The 17,068-nt window shown below is 49.0% G+C and overlaps 1 long non-coding RNA gene across 2 annotated transcripts in view; it reads right to left on the bottom strand.

Moving 5' to 3' along the window:
* LOC123796024 (uncharacterized) overlaps positions 1-16,468 on the bottom strand; it is a 49,759-nt gene extending 33,291 nt beyond the window's left edge. The window contains exon 1 of one of the 2 annotated variants that reach the window (XR_006780652.2): positions 15,842-16,468. This is a non-coding gene — a long non-coding RNA (uncharacterized LOC123796024). The remainder of the gene's footprint in view (positions 1-15,841) is intronic. The other variant, XR_006780651.2, reaches the window with a different exon arrangement.
* Positions 16,469-17,068: the final 600 nt, after the last annotated feature.

Here is a 17,068-nt window from a genome sequence, read left to right as displayed (position 1 = left end):
CTGCACGTGGTCAAAACTTACTGTGTTCCTGGTGATCTACAGACAAATCTCAAAAGGCTAAGTCATTAACTGAAGGTAAATGGAAGAGTCAAGGATGGTCCCCACTCCGAGAGATCGGAAGCCGTCCGTCCAGCTGCTCCACGCCTTTGCCTTCTTACGCTGGTCAGATCACACTGATTATCTCACTTGCCTGCTTTTCTCCCTCAGCGCTAATTTACTGCTTCAATTGACATGCAATTTAGCTCCTTCTACTCAGGCAACTTCCTTGTCTGCAAACGCTCACTGGGGAGATCTTAAGACCCCACTTACCCAGAAACTCGTTACCACACGTAGCCAAGCCAACCTGCTGGGTCCCTGAAACGACGCTACTGCAGCATGGATCCCTTTCTCCAGAAGCTTCTAAGCCATCCCACTAACATTTCTAGTCTCTTTCTAACTCCCATGGGATTCTAAATACTGCTAGCTCCCAAGACTACCTGCAGCTCTTATTATTTTCCTGTCATTGATTTCGTGTCGGGGTTTCTAACTACCCAATACAGATCCCATGCTTTCATTTCTTTCTCTGTCCTTGGAATCTGAAACATCTCCCAATTTACTACCATCTGCTACCCTAATTAATAGGCTGTTTACCTCCCCTGTAAGACCTTGTAGCAATTCTCTTGGACTCCATCCCTAACTTTGTGCACATTGCAGGCTCTCATTAGTCTTGGTTTATAATCCAGCTTTCAATCTATTTGACAGCTCTCATCTCCAAGCCAATTTGAATTACATTTATCTCATAAGATTTCATAAGACACAAATATGCCCTTTCGAACCTGGAACAAATCACATCTGCTACATTCCCTCTGTCCACTCCTTTTATAATTTGAAGAACACCAAAAACAAAACAAAACAAAAAAAACATCAATCTGGTTTGTTTGATACAAATTCACCAGTTCTCTCTGTTCATTGAAGTCTCAAGTTTGCATGACGGGTCTCTAAGGAGTTCCCTCGGCCACATAGCAGGATGTGGCGTCTTCCTCCAGCCCCTCTTTGCCCCAGCACCCACCCTCATCAGCAGATCTGAATCTCACACAGTGCGATTGTACCCAAGTATGTAACCAAAGATACACATGAATGAAGTGGACGGTTTTATAACCTGAACTGCCAGCACCACTTACAGCCAGAGGTGCAGGTGAGTTCTTCAGAAACAACTTATCATTAGAATTTTGTTGTTGTCACATGGAGTGGTCACTGTTGTATAAGATGCAGTCATCCTCTACCCTTTCTTCATAGGCCCAGTGTAAGGAGAAGAAGGGAGATGAGCGTTTCTTCAACTCCCCCTCTGTATCAAGTCCTGAGTGAGGGGTTGGCTTCATACACTTGATTTCAGTGGTGCTTGAAATGTGGCTTCATAAGCATTCCCTGAAGATTTTGGTAAAGATGCAGCCCTCCAGACCTCGCTCCCAGATTTTCTAGGTCAGTGGCTCCGGGCCAAGGCTCAGAAATCTGCTTTTCAAAAGCGTTACAGGCACTTTCTTAATTGCTAAGTGAATTAGGGAAACACCGAATTCTCAAAGCAGCCCAGAGATGTCCATTTCAGCCTTTTTCATCGGCCATTTGTTGGATGAGGAAACTAAAACCCAGAGAGCTTAAATAATTTACCCAACGTCAGAGACTAGGAACATCAAAGCCCAACATTCAAGATGATTCTATAGGATTCGGGAGCCCATCCTCTCTCCATGATTCCACAGAGCCTCCATTTTGAGCAGAAACTAAATTTTGGGCTGTTGTAATTGGAAAGATACCACAGTCTCATTTTTATGAAAACGAATATTTTTTCAGCACTGCCCAAAGACATTTAGAATACACTAATGTTCATAGCTGCATTATTCATGACAGCCAAAGCACAAAACCACCTAAGTGCCCCAAGAGGAATAGAATACATATATATATAATACACTGTATACATATATATGCCCATGTATATACATATATATCATATATATACATATATATAATTCCTACGTATAAAGGAATTTGTATTGTATATATTATATATACATTGTGTACATATACATACACATTATGCATATATTATATATACATATTGTATATATTATACATATTATATATATTTATATATGTAATTCCTCTCTCTATATACATATATATTACATATTGTATATATATATATATATATATATATATATATATATATATATATATTGTGTGTGTGTGTATATATATAAAATTCCTCCATACAAAGGAATGAAACTCTGAGACACGCTACAACGTGGATGAAACTTGAAAACATTATGCTAAGGGAAATAAGTCAGACACAGAAGTTCAAGTATCATACGATTCCACTCCTATGAGATATCTAGAATGGACAAATTCATAGAGACAGAGAGAGGTTACCAGGGGCTGGGGGCAGGGGGCAGGGGGATGGAGAGTTACTACTTAATGGGCACAGAGTTTCTGTTTAGGATCATGAATGGTGGTGATAGTTGTACAACACTGTGAATGTACTCAGTGCCACTGAATTTTACGCTTAAAAGTGGTAAATTTTATGCGATGTGTATCTTATCACAATAAAAGAGCAAATAAAAGATATTCAGGAGCAATGGGAGGTGAAGCCCTATATTTATACCCCCTGGAACTTGGACCAAGAGTGCGACTATGAAGTAAGCCCCTGAGACTGTCTTCCACTTGGCCCCAAAGTTAGATGAAAAACATACTTCTGGTTAATTGAGGGTTCCTGTGAGTCATGGCGTCCCTGTATGTTACTCTTAGCTCATTTTTCCTAAGACGAAGAAAGGGGGGGAGCATTTTGGCACAGGGGGGATGGAGTGGCCTGTTCCTGAGACCCTGCAGCTGCGTGGCCCTTCAGTTCCGGGGGTTAAGCCCTACCCTTTCGATCGTGTCTATTTTTGGAGCAGGGCTATGGCACCAGCAACACAAGGAATCTTGACCATGGTACACATTTGCTCAAATGATTGTTAAAATGTCTTTTTGTAAAACAATTTTTAGCTTTACTGAGATATAATTGACAAATGAAAATTATCTATATTTAAGACATACGACTTGATGTTTGATATACATATACATTGTAAAATGATCACAATCCAGCTGATTGAAATATTCATCACTTCACCTAGTTATGTGTGTGTGTGTGTGTGTGTGTGTGTGTGTGTGTGTGTGTGTATGTGGTGAGAATCCGTAGCACCCACCCTCTTAGCAAATGCAAATATACAAAAAAAGTATTACCTATAGTCACCATGTCCTACACTCTATCCCTGGGACTTACTCATCTTGCATAACTCAAAGTGTGCACCCTTTGACAACAGCTCCCAATTTTCCCCATTACACACCTTTCTACCCTGTGCTTCTGTAAGTTTGACTACTTCAGATTCCACGTAGGAGCGACGTCCGGAAACATTTGTCGTTCTGTATCTAGCTGATGTCACCGACCATAATGTCCTCCAGATTCATCCCTATGGTCACCAGCGGCAAGATTTCCTTCTTTTATAAGGCAAATAAGATTCCATTGTGTATCACATTTTCTTTATCCATTTGTCAACAGACATTTTGAAAATTAAAAAAATATATACTTAACCCCACTGATGCTAAGAAAAGTCATCCCACGCCAGTTTAAACCAAATGCAAAGTTCTCCTTGGTGAATGAAGTGTCTCCTCTGCGATACAGAGTGGTCAGCACAGATGAGGCTAAGACGCTTCCCAGCTCAAGATGAGAACAGGAGATAGAGAAGGGAGAACTATGGGATAATTCAAAATAATGAAATTACATCTTAAACTCAGTTTGAGGAGTTATTTAAGGGCATGTTCTTCTCTTCCGTGTTTTTCTGGATGATTTATACCTTCGGGGGAAATGTGATTGCATCTTCCAGATGAAAGCTACTGAAAAAAGTTGCTTATAAAGAAGATTTTAGGTATATGACAGTTACGGCTTGCATGCTTCCACAATCTGTTCTTTCTGAGAAAGCAAGCAAGCAAGCATCTCGTCCGTGGGCCCCGCACTCAGTTCTAGCAGAGGCAGCCCAAGGTGGAGAAGAAATGCAATGACGATCGGTCCCCATTTATCCTATGGCTGTGAGTCCGTTCGATCATAGTGAAGATTGCAGGGAGGGACATCCATCCCGGGGGGCAGGGGGATGAGCAGGCCAATTTAACATCACACCGAAGCAAAACACCATTAATCTAGGCATGGAATGAATCAACATTAGCTCTCCTGAGAGCCGGGAAAAGGGGGAAAGTCTCAAAGCAGGACCTTTTAAAGCAGCAGGCATGGCGTAGGCTTTAAGCAAACTGCAGGTTTTGTTAGAAATACTTTTGTCCTCTTTTAATAGTTAACCTGACCCCAGCCCAGGAATCCAAGATACTGAGCCGTCTATTGTGCACCTGGACAAAACTTTCAAAACCGTAATTACTTATAATCTTGGTTTCAGCAATAATCTCAGCTATGCTGGTAAACCTTCCTCTTTCACTGCCCCCCGAAGCTCCACGCCAACATTTATATCTTATCTCCAGCAGGAGACTCTGTTTTTTATGATTTTAAAACATAGCTTGAAAATGTCTCCATCTTATCTCAGAGCAGAAGTGGTGTCACTTGCCAGCCCAAATATTCTAGTCAGAGTTTTCCCCTCTCACTCAGCTGCCCGGCTACTTCTTTCAGCCCAGCCAGACTCCTGCTGAGATAAAAATGGACTCATTTAGGTCAATGATTAAATTGAAAGTTATAATATTACTAATTAAGTTTGAGCAAAGAGAGAACCAAAAAAAAAAAAAAAACCCAAACAAACAAGCAGATTCTTGAGTCACCGCAGTACCTGTCCTCGCAAATAGCAGTCCCCCCGCCACCCGAAAGCAGAAAATCTCATGAAAGCATTTGAGAAAGCCTTCCCCATGCCTTGTCACTAGGGTCTCCGCTTTCAAACTCAGAACAACCGCTTATTGTCTCCTAAGCACATTTTTTTTTCCCTCCGAGCCTGTGTGCTCATTGGACTGTGGAAAGAACCTTCCAGAGTCAAGCGCATTTCCTGAGACTGCCAGCCTGGAAGGAGCTGGGGAAGAAGGTGGGTGCCGGGTGAAGAAACTGAGATCACATTGAGAAGGATTCCTAATGCGTGGAACTCAGGAGTGGTGAAGTCAGGTGCCGCCCCCGGAGATAAAACTAGCCACGAAGGTAAGGCGCGGTGTAGGGGCTGGGCTAGCATTCAGGTAGGAAAGCCCCTCACTGCAGATGTCAAGCCTTGCCTCGCTGCACTTCTTCAAAGCCCATGCCCTGGGCACCTCTCTGGCCTCACCTTAGTCCCAGCCCTGGATCCTCAGCTGCCCAGGGACCAAGGACAGCAGGAACAGGTTCCAGTCTCCCGACATGGCTTGTCTAAAAGAAGACTTGGGGCAGGGGTGGGGGGGTGGAGGGTGCATCGCAGCAAGCCCAGGCCTGTCTGCCTGAGTTGGCGATAAACTAGTTCTCACACTTGGACCAGCCACGTCCTCCAACCCATCCCGCAATCACCCAACACCTTCCTGCTGATTCCCTCCCCAAGTGGCCTGGAGAGAAGAGCTGCGGCTCCCGCCCAGACCCGCCTCCAGGAGGCTCCCCAGCCGTAGACACAGTGTGCCCGCTTCTCCGTGCTTTAGAAGGCCCATTATCCCCCGCGATGATGAGCTGATAGTTCTCAAGTAATTAAACAACGCCAGGAGTCTTTTACACAATCCTCTAATTACCAGTCTAACCACCAGAATTACACCCTCCGAGGCCGAGCTGATGCTACTGTAGACTTGTGGGAGCTACAGACTATGGGAGAAAGATCCCAGGAGAACAGCTCGTCTGGGGTCATGATGCGTGAGCGGGCGCAGCTCCCCAGCACGGAGCCACAGTCAGGCCAGCAGCTCGGGGGTCCGACCCAGCCCCCAAGCCCAGAGCCTCTGGCGAAAATCCAGACTGGCAGCGATGTTTTGTTCTGTGTTGTGTTTTTAAGAGAAGTTTTAACTTGACAGAAGAATGATCAGAAAGTACGGAGTTCCATAAAACCACTGACTCTCCCTCTTCATTTCCCCCCATTATTAATATCTCGCGTTAATGGGTTCATTTGTTATAACTGATGCACTGATACTGACACATGATTAACTAAAGTCAGCGTTCACGTTAGGGCTCACTCTTGGTGTTGTATATGGCTAATGTGTCATGACCTCTATCCACCATAAAAGAATCATGCAGAATAGTTTTAGCACCCTAAAAATCCCGTCTTCCACCTACTCATCCCTCCCTCCCCTCACACCAACAGGGATATTTCTTGATCCCAAATTTACTAGAGAAATGTGTATAATTTTCTTTATTTTTCCTTGAAAATAAATGCTGGTGATTCATTCGGGTCATAGGATCGGCATAAAGCTGAGCAGGCAAGTTCTCGTGAAGACCCCTCAAGGATGCACCGTACCCCCCATGTCCCCTCTGCAGCGTGGACAATGTGGGCTACTCGCTGGACCAGAGCAGCCGCTTTCCAGGAGCTCAGCGGCAGAACCAAGCTCAAGGGCTGCCCACATTCTAACCCCCTTGCTACCCAACAGCAGATGGGAACGCAAGAGGTCCAGACTGTGAAGACGTTAGTACCCAGAGACGGTGAGAATGCCGGCAAGACAGGCCTGCCCAACTTAGAGCAGTGGTTCTCAAAGTATTGCCCAGGCTCCTCTGGGGTTCCCTGAGACCTTTCCAGGGGCTCGAGGGTACAAAATGATTTCCCTAACAACACTCAGAAGTTATTTGCCTTCTTCACGCTCATTGTCTCAGGAGTGTATGGAGTTTTCCAGGGGCTCTGCGATTTGTGGAATCGTGACAGATCAAGGCATAAGCAGATGCGAGAATGCAGTTGTCTTCAGCGAAGGCAGGTAATAAAGAGCTATATGCAATGTTAAATAATGTCACTTTTCACTATCTCCCTTTTTTGGAAAACATCGTTCATTTTCACTTTAAAAGTTACATGTGTTACATGTGACAGGTTTATTATTGCTGTTTTACGTGAAATAAATACCTTTGTGTCTTTCTCAGTTTTAATCTCTATGATAAATACTGATAGCTGTACCCCATGCCAACAAGAGCTTTTGGGGAATCCTCAATTTTTAACAGAGTATAGGAGTCCTGAGTGAAATAAGTCAGAGAAAGACAAATGCCAAATGATTTCACTCCTACGTGGGATTGAGGCAACAAAACACATGAACATAGGGGAAGGGAAGGAAAAGTAAAATGAGATAAAACCCGAGAGGGAGGCAAACCCTAAGATACTCTTAATGATAGAGAACAAAGGAGGGCAGGGGGAGGGGAGATGGGTGAAGGATGGGCTAAACGGGGCAGATGGGCTTTAAGGAGAGCCCTTGCTGTGATGAGCACAGGGTATTGCAGGTCAGTGATGAATCCCTCAACTCTACTCCTGAAACCAACACTACGCTGTATGTTAACTAACTTGAATTTTTTTTTTTAAGACTTTATTTATTTATGTGACAGAGAGACAGCCAGCGAGAGAGACAACACAGCAGGGGAGTGAGAGAGGAAGAAGCAGGCTCATAGCGGAGGAGCCTGATGTGGGGCTCGATCCCGGAACGCCGGGATCACGCCCTGAGCTGAAGGCAGACGCTTTAAAGACTGCGCTACCCAGGCGCCCCAACTAACTTGAATTTAAATAAAAACTTGGAAGAAAAAAAGAGAGAGAAAGAGCGCGAGTATAGGAATCCCGAGATCGGAGTTTGAGAACCCCTGACTAACAGTGAAGGATTTAGAGTCAGACAGACCTGGGCTGAAAACCCAGTTCTGCTATTTGGACGAGTTATTTACCCCCCACCCATCCACTCCCCCCACCCCACCCCATCCCCCACGAGAGCCTTGGCTGCTTTATCTGTAAATGGTGATGCTAATGTTTTGCGTCATGGGGAGGTTGCAAAGATTAATGACCTGACTCATGAAGGAGCACCCTGCCTGGTCCCTGGCATAGATGAGACCAGCAACAGGCAGTGAGAGATGGAGGAGGAAGAAAGTTTAAAAATTCATGCCCACTGTCAGAATGTACACACCGTGGGGCTGTTCACGTACCATTCACGCGGGGCGTGAAACATAACCAAATGGGCCCTCTCCCCCTCTGTGTGCTACCAGCACAGGCAGGCTGAAGCTGGGGGGCCTCGAGGGACAGGGGGGCTTAAAGAGCCAAAGGAAGGGTATTCCTCTTCTGCTCTCACGGGGCAATAGCATGATGAAGGCTTGGAAGGAGAGGTGAGTAGAGCCACTCTGGGGGACGTTGAGCAGACCTGTCAGCCCGCTGCTGCACACGCCCGGGCACATCCTTGCACACGTGTCCACACTGATTGAGGTGATGGGCACGAAAGTGGTCACATCCAAAATCAAGCTTCTCGCACCATCGTACCATACTCCACAGGAACTTCGTGCAACACAGCCTCGTGAACACACGGTTAGTAACCCCCTCTCTGTCTTTTCAACCCTGTCTGCTCATCCAAATCCCTGGTCCCACCCAGAGACCTGGATTCAACAGGCCCAAGGCAGACCCAGGCTTCTGTGTTTTTATACACGCTCTCGATGTGGGACCAGAGGGGAGCCCTGCAGGGCATTCTTGGCAGGCCCCCAAGCAAGACCTGAGAGTTTCTGCTTTGGGAACGTATCGGTGACATCACTGGAAAGACGAGGCATCGAGAGAGGTGGCCACGCCACTCTGCTCTGCGTGCAGAAGGCCACGGCCACAGAAAGCAAGACTGGCAAGAAAAAATCATAGGAAGCGAGAGAGAGAAGACAGGGCTGTGCACTGAGGTATCCCAGGGATCTCAGCAGGAACGAGATGACACTCTTAAGATAGGATCATTCCAGAAGGGCTGTGCACAGGTGGCATGAGCGGAACACCAGAGATGGTGCAGGAACATGGCGACAGCACCCCTTTCCATCCCCAGGTGCAGTTACCGTACCCCAGGGGACCCTCATGGGATGAGGCCATTTGGAGAGGAGCAGGAACCTGGGGTCAAGTGGCAATGCCAGCCGAGGTGACCTCACAAGGAGGTAGCTAAGGATATAAGTAGAGGAAATAAAGATCCCAAATTCTTTCTTCCCTTCCTCTGGTCCCAAACTCAATGGAAGCCAATGGCCTAGCTGTGTATCCATACATGTCAGCCTCTGGGGCAGAAACAGGTGGACGGGGGGAGTGGTTCCTGGGGAACAAATGGGAGATGGCAGCCCATCTCCAAAGGTCAGAGAAGGATTCTGAGCAATTTTTACATGTTTGCCTGGCGCCGGAGGAGGTGATGTGCTCTTGTCCACACTGAAAGGGCTTTCAGCAAACCCTGGTCACAGCCCATGAGTGCGGAACGTGCAAGACTCGCCAGCCTGCACTGGCACCTGGGGCCCCCACAGCCCCAACCAAGTAGAAATTGTCATGTGTGGACACTGAGGCTCTGAGAAATTAAACAGTCTGCCTGAAAATGCAGAGCCAGACAGGCCCCAGGCGGGATTCAAACCCAGGTTTGTACACGGAGAACTTGGCTCTGTCCATTCTGTCACCTGCCTCCTCCCAGAAGGGAAGATGTGTGAGTGTGGAATAAGGAGAATTTTCCTCGGGCACCGCATCCTAAAGTGGAAATACATTCCATCCACAAACAATGCGGGGATTAGGGGCACTGACCCTCCCCCCCCAGCAGTCAAAAATATGCATGTAACTTTTGACTCTTCCAAAATTTAAATACTAGTAGCCTACGGTTGACAAATATTTTATATGTTATATGCATTATATGCTGTATCTTACAATAAGGTCAGCTCGACAGAGGAAAATGCTATTAGAAAATCATAAGGAAAAAGGCACCTGGGGGGCGCAGTCAGTTGAGCGCCTGACTCTTGGTTTCAGCTCAGGTCGTCATCTCAGGGTTGTGGGATCGAGCCCCACGTCAGGCTGCACGCTCCGCACAGAGTCTGCTTGAGATTCTCTCTCCCTCTGCCCCTCCCAGCTCTTGCTCTTTCTCAAATAAATAAATAAACAAATAAATCTTTTTAAAAAATGAAGAAAGAAAGAAAACCATAAGGAAGAGAAAATACATTTACAGGACCACGCTGTAAAAAATCCACACATAAGTGGATGGACCTGCACGGTTCAAACCCGTGTTGTGCAAGGATCAACTAATTGTTGGTGACTGCGGTAGTCGGGAGCAGTTAGGCTATGATGCAGTAAAAAACAGACCAAGTATTCTAGAGGCTTCACTCCCAAAACTTTAATTCTTGCTCCCGTCAGATGTCTAGTGCAGGGAGGCGGGGAGGGGGAGGCTCTGCTCCTTGTAACCACTGGGGAGCCCAGGGATCCAACGCAACAGGGTGCTTGCACACCGCTACAGAAAGGGGCAGGGGACCTAGCTACGTGAAGACTTCTTACCTGCAGAGTTCCGCACATCACTTCTGCACATATTTTATTGGCCAGTCACGTGGCCCCACTGGACACCACAGGTGCCCCTCCTCCCAGCTACTGTGTCTGCACAGCCTCTGGGGTCGTGGCGGAGTCCTACCACGTGCTGGCATTGTGCCGAGCAGGTTACACATACCACGACCTAGGAGGTGGTGTACTTACAGCCCCACTTCACAAGGCACAGAGAGGTTGAGTAATTTGCCAAGGTCACACAGGGAGCAGGAAACGTGAATTTGAATTTGACTCCAAGCAGTCTGACATACTTCACCACTAGACCCTGAAGGCTTATTGATCACCCAACTGCTGAGGATTGGTGGGGGGCTTGTAGGGGAGGAACCGAGGACCCAGTGGAGGTCCAGAAAGCCAACGGCCCCATGTAAGAGGAAAGACAGTGTGGAGGACCATGGGTTCTGATGGACTTCATCTCTGTAAGGCACTGTTAGGATTTGAACCCCAAATCTCAAAGCTGGGAAAAAAACGAAGAACCCATCTCGTCTTCATTCTTCATTCAATTTAATGGGGGGGGGAGCTTCTCGGCAGCAGCCCCTCCCCCTCCCCGGGGGCCTGGCAGTCTCTGTGTTGATACTTCTCTTCTCTCTGGGATCACCTCAGCAGTCCATAGCATTGAGCCTTCGGTCTCCCCATCCTGGAGAGCGTTACCATGTTCTTTGGATAGAATCAGATCAGGGGACAATGTTTTAGAAGGCCCCATGCTGCTCCTGGAAAGAATGAGTTTCCGTAAAGAAGACAAAGTTCTGGCATTTCCCTAGCCTGGGCTCCCTGAGGCTGCCTCCACACCGCGTCTGCCTCCACTGCCCCAGATGCCCCTCGGCCTGGTCCCCACGTCTGTCCTTTGCAGTAGGCACACCCCATAGATGACATCAGTCGAGCTACCCCTCCAGGCCAGGTTTTTCTGTAGGTTGGGAAAGGTCAACACCTTTGTTTGAGTCCTGTGATAATGCATGCCCGCCCTCCTGGAAAAGGATTGCAGACCCCCCTGGGAGAATTATCTAATCAGCTCAAGTTAGCCAGATCTTTCTTCTGGTATTGTAACGTTGTCTTTAAGAGAAAACAGCCACCGACCACAGGTTACTAGATTTCTTTCTTTTCTTTCCCTTTTTTTTTCTTCCTTTTTATCATAAAGATTAGGTCCAGGCACTAAGGCTTGAATTATTGTATCTTTTCTCAAATGGACGGTGTCAAGGGGCCATGTAATCATAATAGCTGTATTTGCTCAGTGCTCTGAGGTTTGCCTCACCCTTTTATATTTATACTCTTTTATTTTATCCTCACATCCTCCTGGTGAGAATAGGCATCAGAATTCTAACCGTTGTTCAGATCAGTAAACTAAGGCTCAGGGATGTTCAGTAGCTGGCCCAACGTCACACAGCCTGGACACGGGAGAGCTGGGGCTTGAACCTCAAGTTCAAACGGACCGTGTTGCCGCTGTCACTATGTGCTTGCTGAACTCTACTTCAAGGAAGCGTCGTTTCCACTTCTAATGATTTTGTGGCCCTCGATGGAAGCACGGTGTTTGCTCCACAGGTATACAAAGCGTTTCTGGGCCGGTGCTATTTGAGGGTGAGGCTAGAAGGGTTAAAAGCGTGGGCCAACATGGGGGCCCAATGGAGAGAGGGTGCATCACTCGTTACCCTTACCGTGTGCACAGTGGCCTTACTGAAGAGCTAACCACCCGAGTGGGCCCCGGCCATTTCACTCCGCACCTGCAGAGAGAGGGCTCCTGGGGCAGGGATGCAGGAAAGGAGCAGGGTGGTCAGGGCTTGGAGCTGGGACTTTGGAGGGGCTGGATGAAGCTTCCACCAGCATAGAGGAAGGCACGTGAGCTGCTGGGGAGACAGCAGCCAAGCCCAGGGGGGAAAGCCCTGCCAGGGAATGTCAAAATTCTTCATTCTTTAAAACTTTGGCCAAGAACACGAGAACATGTGACCCCAGAAAGCACGGTGAATATCCACCGCCCGCCCTGGAAACAGGCACTCCACTGATAACCCAGCTGCCAGCAACACCTGCCTGACAGGGAGGAAGAGAAGAAAGAACTCGAGACCTCGGCCACGCTTGCACACCTGTGCACACGTGCGTGTGCACACACCGACTTCCCTCAGCCCTCTTCTGCAGGCCTGCCTCCTTCGAATATTCTAGCTTAACTGTTTATCTTCAGACAAAGATGCAAGGCCTTGGGTGCGTTGGAGGTCAGAGAGGGGCCCACCTGCATCACCCACAGCCCTCTACTGTGCTGTTTTGGCTCCTTGTCTCCTCCCTGCTTGCTGTCAACTCCCTGGTATGGGGAGCAGCATCATGAGTTCCCGTCCGCAGAGCTGCCATAGAGGAAGCACTTCACAAACAGAGGCTGGGGGGCGAGGGCGGGGGGCTGAGCCGCAGGGTGGCCACCGCAGCAGCTGGGAGCACACCGCGAGTCAGTTGACGGGACCACCTTGGGTGCTGCCTTCCCCATTCTGACCTCAATTTCCCTCTTAAAATAAAAATGTGGCTTGGGTCACCTCTAAGACCCAGCTCAGCTCAGGCTCCTGAGACCCCTCAGGTGCCGTCTTAAGACCCTCTTCACCCCAGGAATGTTTCTTGGCGGGCTGGGGGAGAGTAGTTTTGTTCAACTCCTCATCATCTCCTGGCCTTTTCTGCCCCGGAGCTCCAAAGTTTGGACAGTGAGCAGGGGGCCGTCAGAACTGGCATAAGTGACAACCCCACAGCCCCCCACAGGCTGTGGCTCAGCAGGACAGGGGCTCTGCACTGAAGGGGGAGGATCCTGAGCTCTGCGAGGCTGTCACCTCTCAGCCCTGTCACCTCTCAGCCCTGTCACCACCACTGGCCCGTTTCTCCATGCCACCTTCCAGGGTGACCGGGCAGCCTGCCGCAGACCCAGGTCTTCAGGTCTGCCTACTTAAAAATGCATGTGGGCCCCCCCAGAGGAGGAAGAGAAAGACTCACCCCACAGCCAGGGGCTCGGAGGCCTGCGGGGCTCCCAACGCCCAAAGCTGTGTGCGTTTCTGCCTTTCTGACATCCAGCCCAACATCAACTCCCTCCCCTTTCCTCCAGTGGCAGGGTCCTGACTTTCTTTTGGAAACTTGGATGCAATCTGATGAGATCTCACTCAAGATGGCCTGCCCTGCCCAAGCCAAGCGCCCAGCAGAGCCCACCAACAAGTGTTCCTTGGGATCCGAATCATGGGCAGAGAGACACAAAGCAGAACATAGTGGTGGCCTTGGTACGGTGCAGGACCAAGACCGATCTTCTACCGGCTTCCACCAAGACTCTTGGGGCAGCCCGGGATCCAGTCCTTTGCCCTAACTCCCGAATCTTCTGTCTGGCTCTAGCCCCTCATTCTCAATGTCCTCTTCCGATGCCTCCATTCAAATAGCCCCACCTAGTTCACCCTGCAGATCCTAAAGGGACAGAGGCCACACACCCCACTTATCTCGGGGCCACGGAGCAAGACCCCTGCCTCTTGTGGGAACCAGGACCAGCAGTGCGGCAAAAGCACCGGTCAGATCAGAGCTGCAGTCCTGCTTCCGCCTCTCCGCTGGGTGGCCTCGAGCTCCAGGCTGGACTTCTCCAAAGCTCGGTTTCCTCATCCCTAAACTGGGGAAGTTTGCCTCCCTGGTGGGACCGGGCATGGGTTCGTAAAACGCACCGCGTGTCTAGCTGGGGACTGGAGACCAGCAGGACACTCAGGGAGAGGGGACTGTTGTCATCGCTGTCACTCTGATGACCAAGTCTCCTTGCTACTCATCCGTTAACCCCAGGATGTAAATAGGGTCAGTTTCTCTCTAACACACATGCACTGAAATCATCCCATTTTTGGTCGCACCAAACAGCGGGGCCCAAAGAAAAGCCTCCCCAAGGCCCTTTCGGGCAAGCGCTTCTTTTTCTGACTCGAAACAAAAAAAGAGTCATTTGCCAAACTGAAATAGCACATAAACCTTAGAACCCACAGATTTGAGTGAATTCTAATCTTGGCCAAAACTGGCAAGAGTGAGGGGGTGTGGGGGAAGGGGAGGATGAGTCAGAGATTCCACCCTTCAGAGGGGGCAGCCTAATATGGCATTGGGGAGCCATGAGAGACGCCTTAGGTATGCCTGGACTTTCAGACCGGAGCCACGATGCTGGCCTGGGACCAGCCGTGCCCCTGCCCCCACCTACCCTCGCACACATGGAGCGGAGCCTTGGGTGGCAAAGCGGCAGGGGGAGGCCAGATCAAGCCGGAAGGAGCCAGCCAAGAAACCAGCAGCTTGACCCCAGAAATGACAGCAACTGCCTCTCTCCCAGCACGCCCTCGGTCTCGGGCCAAAGGTGGGCCTGTCTCTTTGGGCAGGACGTGGTCCTTGCCGGCTCTAATGTCTCCTGAGTGCAGCCAACATCAAGTCTGCGATATGGCACATAAACGTGGGAGTAATTGGGAGGCTTCACCCCACGTAACCTCAGACTGCATGATATTTATTTTCACCTCTGGAGAAAGGGACCGGGTAAGGGAGGACCTTCCAAAGGTGAGGAGTGCTTTCTGGTGCTCCAATAGCTTCACAACTAAATAAAAACACAAATGTCTCTTACATGGCGGGGGGTGGAAGCGAAGCCCAAATTTCCATCCCAGCCTCGTATCCTCACTAGCGAGGACTTGGGGCAAGTCACCTTGCCTCTTTGAACCTGGTTTTGTTGTTTGTTTTTTCTTTTTTAATCATCTGTACATTGAATGAAGTAGAGAAGTGGTCCTGCAACGGGAATGTTCATCAGAATTATCTGGAAGGCTTGTTTCCCGGGCTCTGGCTCTCGTCAGGGGTAGGGTCTAAGAATTTGCATTTCTAGCAAGCCCCCAGGGCTACAGGATTCCTCAAGTATATTCAGAGGGAGAAGGGAGTCCCACTGCCCTGCATCCCCAGCAAAAGCGCTCCGATCGGACTTAGTGAAGACTCACGTCCAACAAGTCGACCAGTGATTGCAGCTGGGGGAGCCAGAAGGTGCCGACTGGCCTGCCTAGACCATGGGCTCCATCGTTGGCTCCAAGAGGTGAATGCATTTTCCCGGAATCACGCAGATCATCAGAACAGAAGGTAGGGATCGTTGAGAGGGATCAAAAGTGGAAATTATGCTGGAGAGAGGCCTTCCTTGGTACCAGAGCCACTACTGCAGCCCAGGGGAGGCCTGCTCCCGTGTCTCTGTTCTTTCCAGCACACCTGGCTATTTACCGCTAGGCCCTCTATTTAAGAGGCCAGCGCTTGGCACTGTTTGCCAGATCCGGCTTTCTGTGGCCAGGTGAAATCGATCTGGGAAGAGTCCAAGTTCAAGTCCCCACCTCCAGGGAAAACTACACCTAAACATTCCAGACAGATGAATCCCAACCAGATCTTTCTGGGAAGGAGGCAATTACCTTGGTTCTCCTGACCGGTGTTCCTAGGGAAACTCCAACCACAGCACACAGTCACGCCGAGTCGTTCATGTAGGAGCCTGTGTCCCGGACACACGTACAGAAAACTGTCATTCACACTTGGGCTGGCAGACTTGCCCCGAGCCTATTTCCTGACCTCACAAAGACTCCCAGATAATGAGGGCGATGATGAAGATGATGATGAAGGGCTCAGCGTGTCTCTGCCTTTGTTCCTGAGGCTCTGACACTCCCGAGGGGACAATGGTTCAGATGAGGATTTCAGGCGGCCAGCAACTCAGCAACCTTCCTACCCAAGCCTCCTGAGGCCCTGCGGCCCACCCTGTCTAGTGGCTGAGGAGATAAAGAGCATAGAGATTAAATCTCAGGGCCAGGAGTGGCTCCTGGGTTGGAGTGCCTGCTATGACCTTCGCCTCAAATCTACCCGGGGGTTGGTCGCGGCACGTGACTTGGGATTCATTTACTGGAAAACAGAATAACGGCGGGACTCAGCCAGCAGGCAGGCTCTGCGCGCAGATGAGCCTGAATTCAGTCCAGGCTGTGTGACTTGGGTAACTCCCATAACCTCTCTGTGCCCCAGGCTTCTCATCAGCAGACAGAATTCCAAAAGCGCTTATACTTCAAAGGTGGTGGTGAAAATTCAAATGTGTAAAGTACCTGAAATGGTACCTGGTGCGTGCTGAGCCCTTTATAAATATTAGCTCTGATTATTCCGTTCATGAGACACTGATGGATTTACGTCCTACAGGCCAGACACTGTATTAAGTAACCAAAATTCAGAGATCCATAAAGACCCGGAACATTGGCTTCCAAGTGCTCACAGTCTAGGGGAAGGTAAGACCCAAAGAAAGATAAACCACAATGCGTTACGACAAATGCTGTTGTTGAGCGTTGAATAAAGTACTAACTCCACCTGGAAGAGACCAGAGAGATTTCCAAGGGATGTGACGTTTGACCTGGGCCTTGAAAGAATCTGCCAAGGAAAGGTGGGGGGGGGGGGCGTTCTAGATACAGAGCACAGAATGCTGATTTTAGCAAAGGGCCTGGCTGTCCATGGAATGATGGGTTCAGAGTGTAGGAACATAAGGTTCCTGAGGAGGGAGTCGGGCATGACAGGCCTGGAAAGTTGGTTAGTACGTCATGCTGCAATTTGGACTTTATCCTGAGACAGCAGGAGCCAACAAAACTTTTTAAGCAAGAGAATGGAATGGA

The sequence above is a fragment of the Ursus americanus genome, chromosome 6 (assembly GCF_024610735.1).
Source record: "Ursus americanus isolate L20-20 chromosome 6, mUrsAme1.1.p, whole genome shotgun sequence".
NCBI lineage: Eukaryota > Metazoa > Chordata > Mammalia > Carnivora > Ursidae > Ursus > Ursus americanus.
This window is presented reverse-complemented; position numbering and strand designations above follow the sequence as displayed.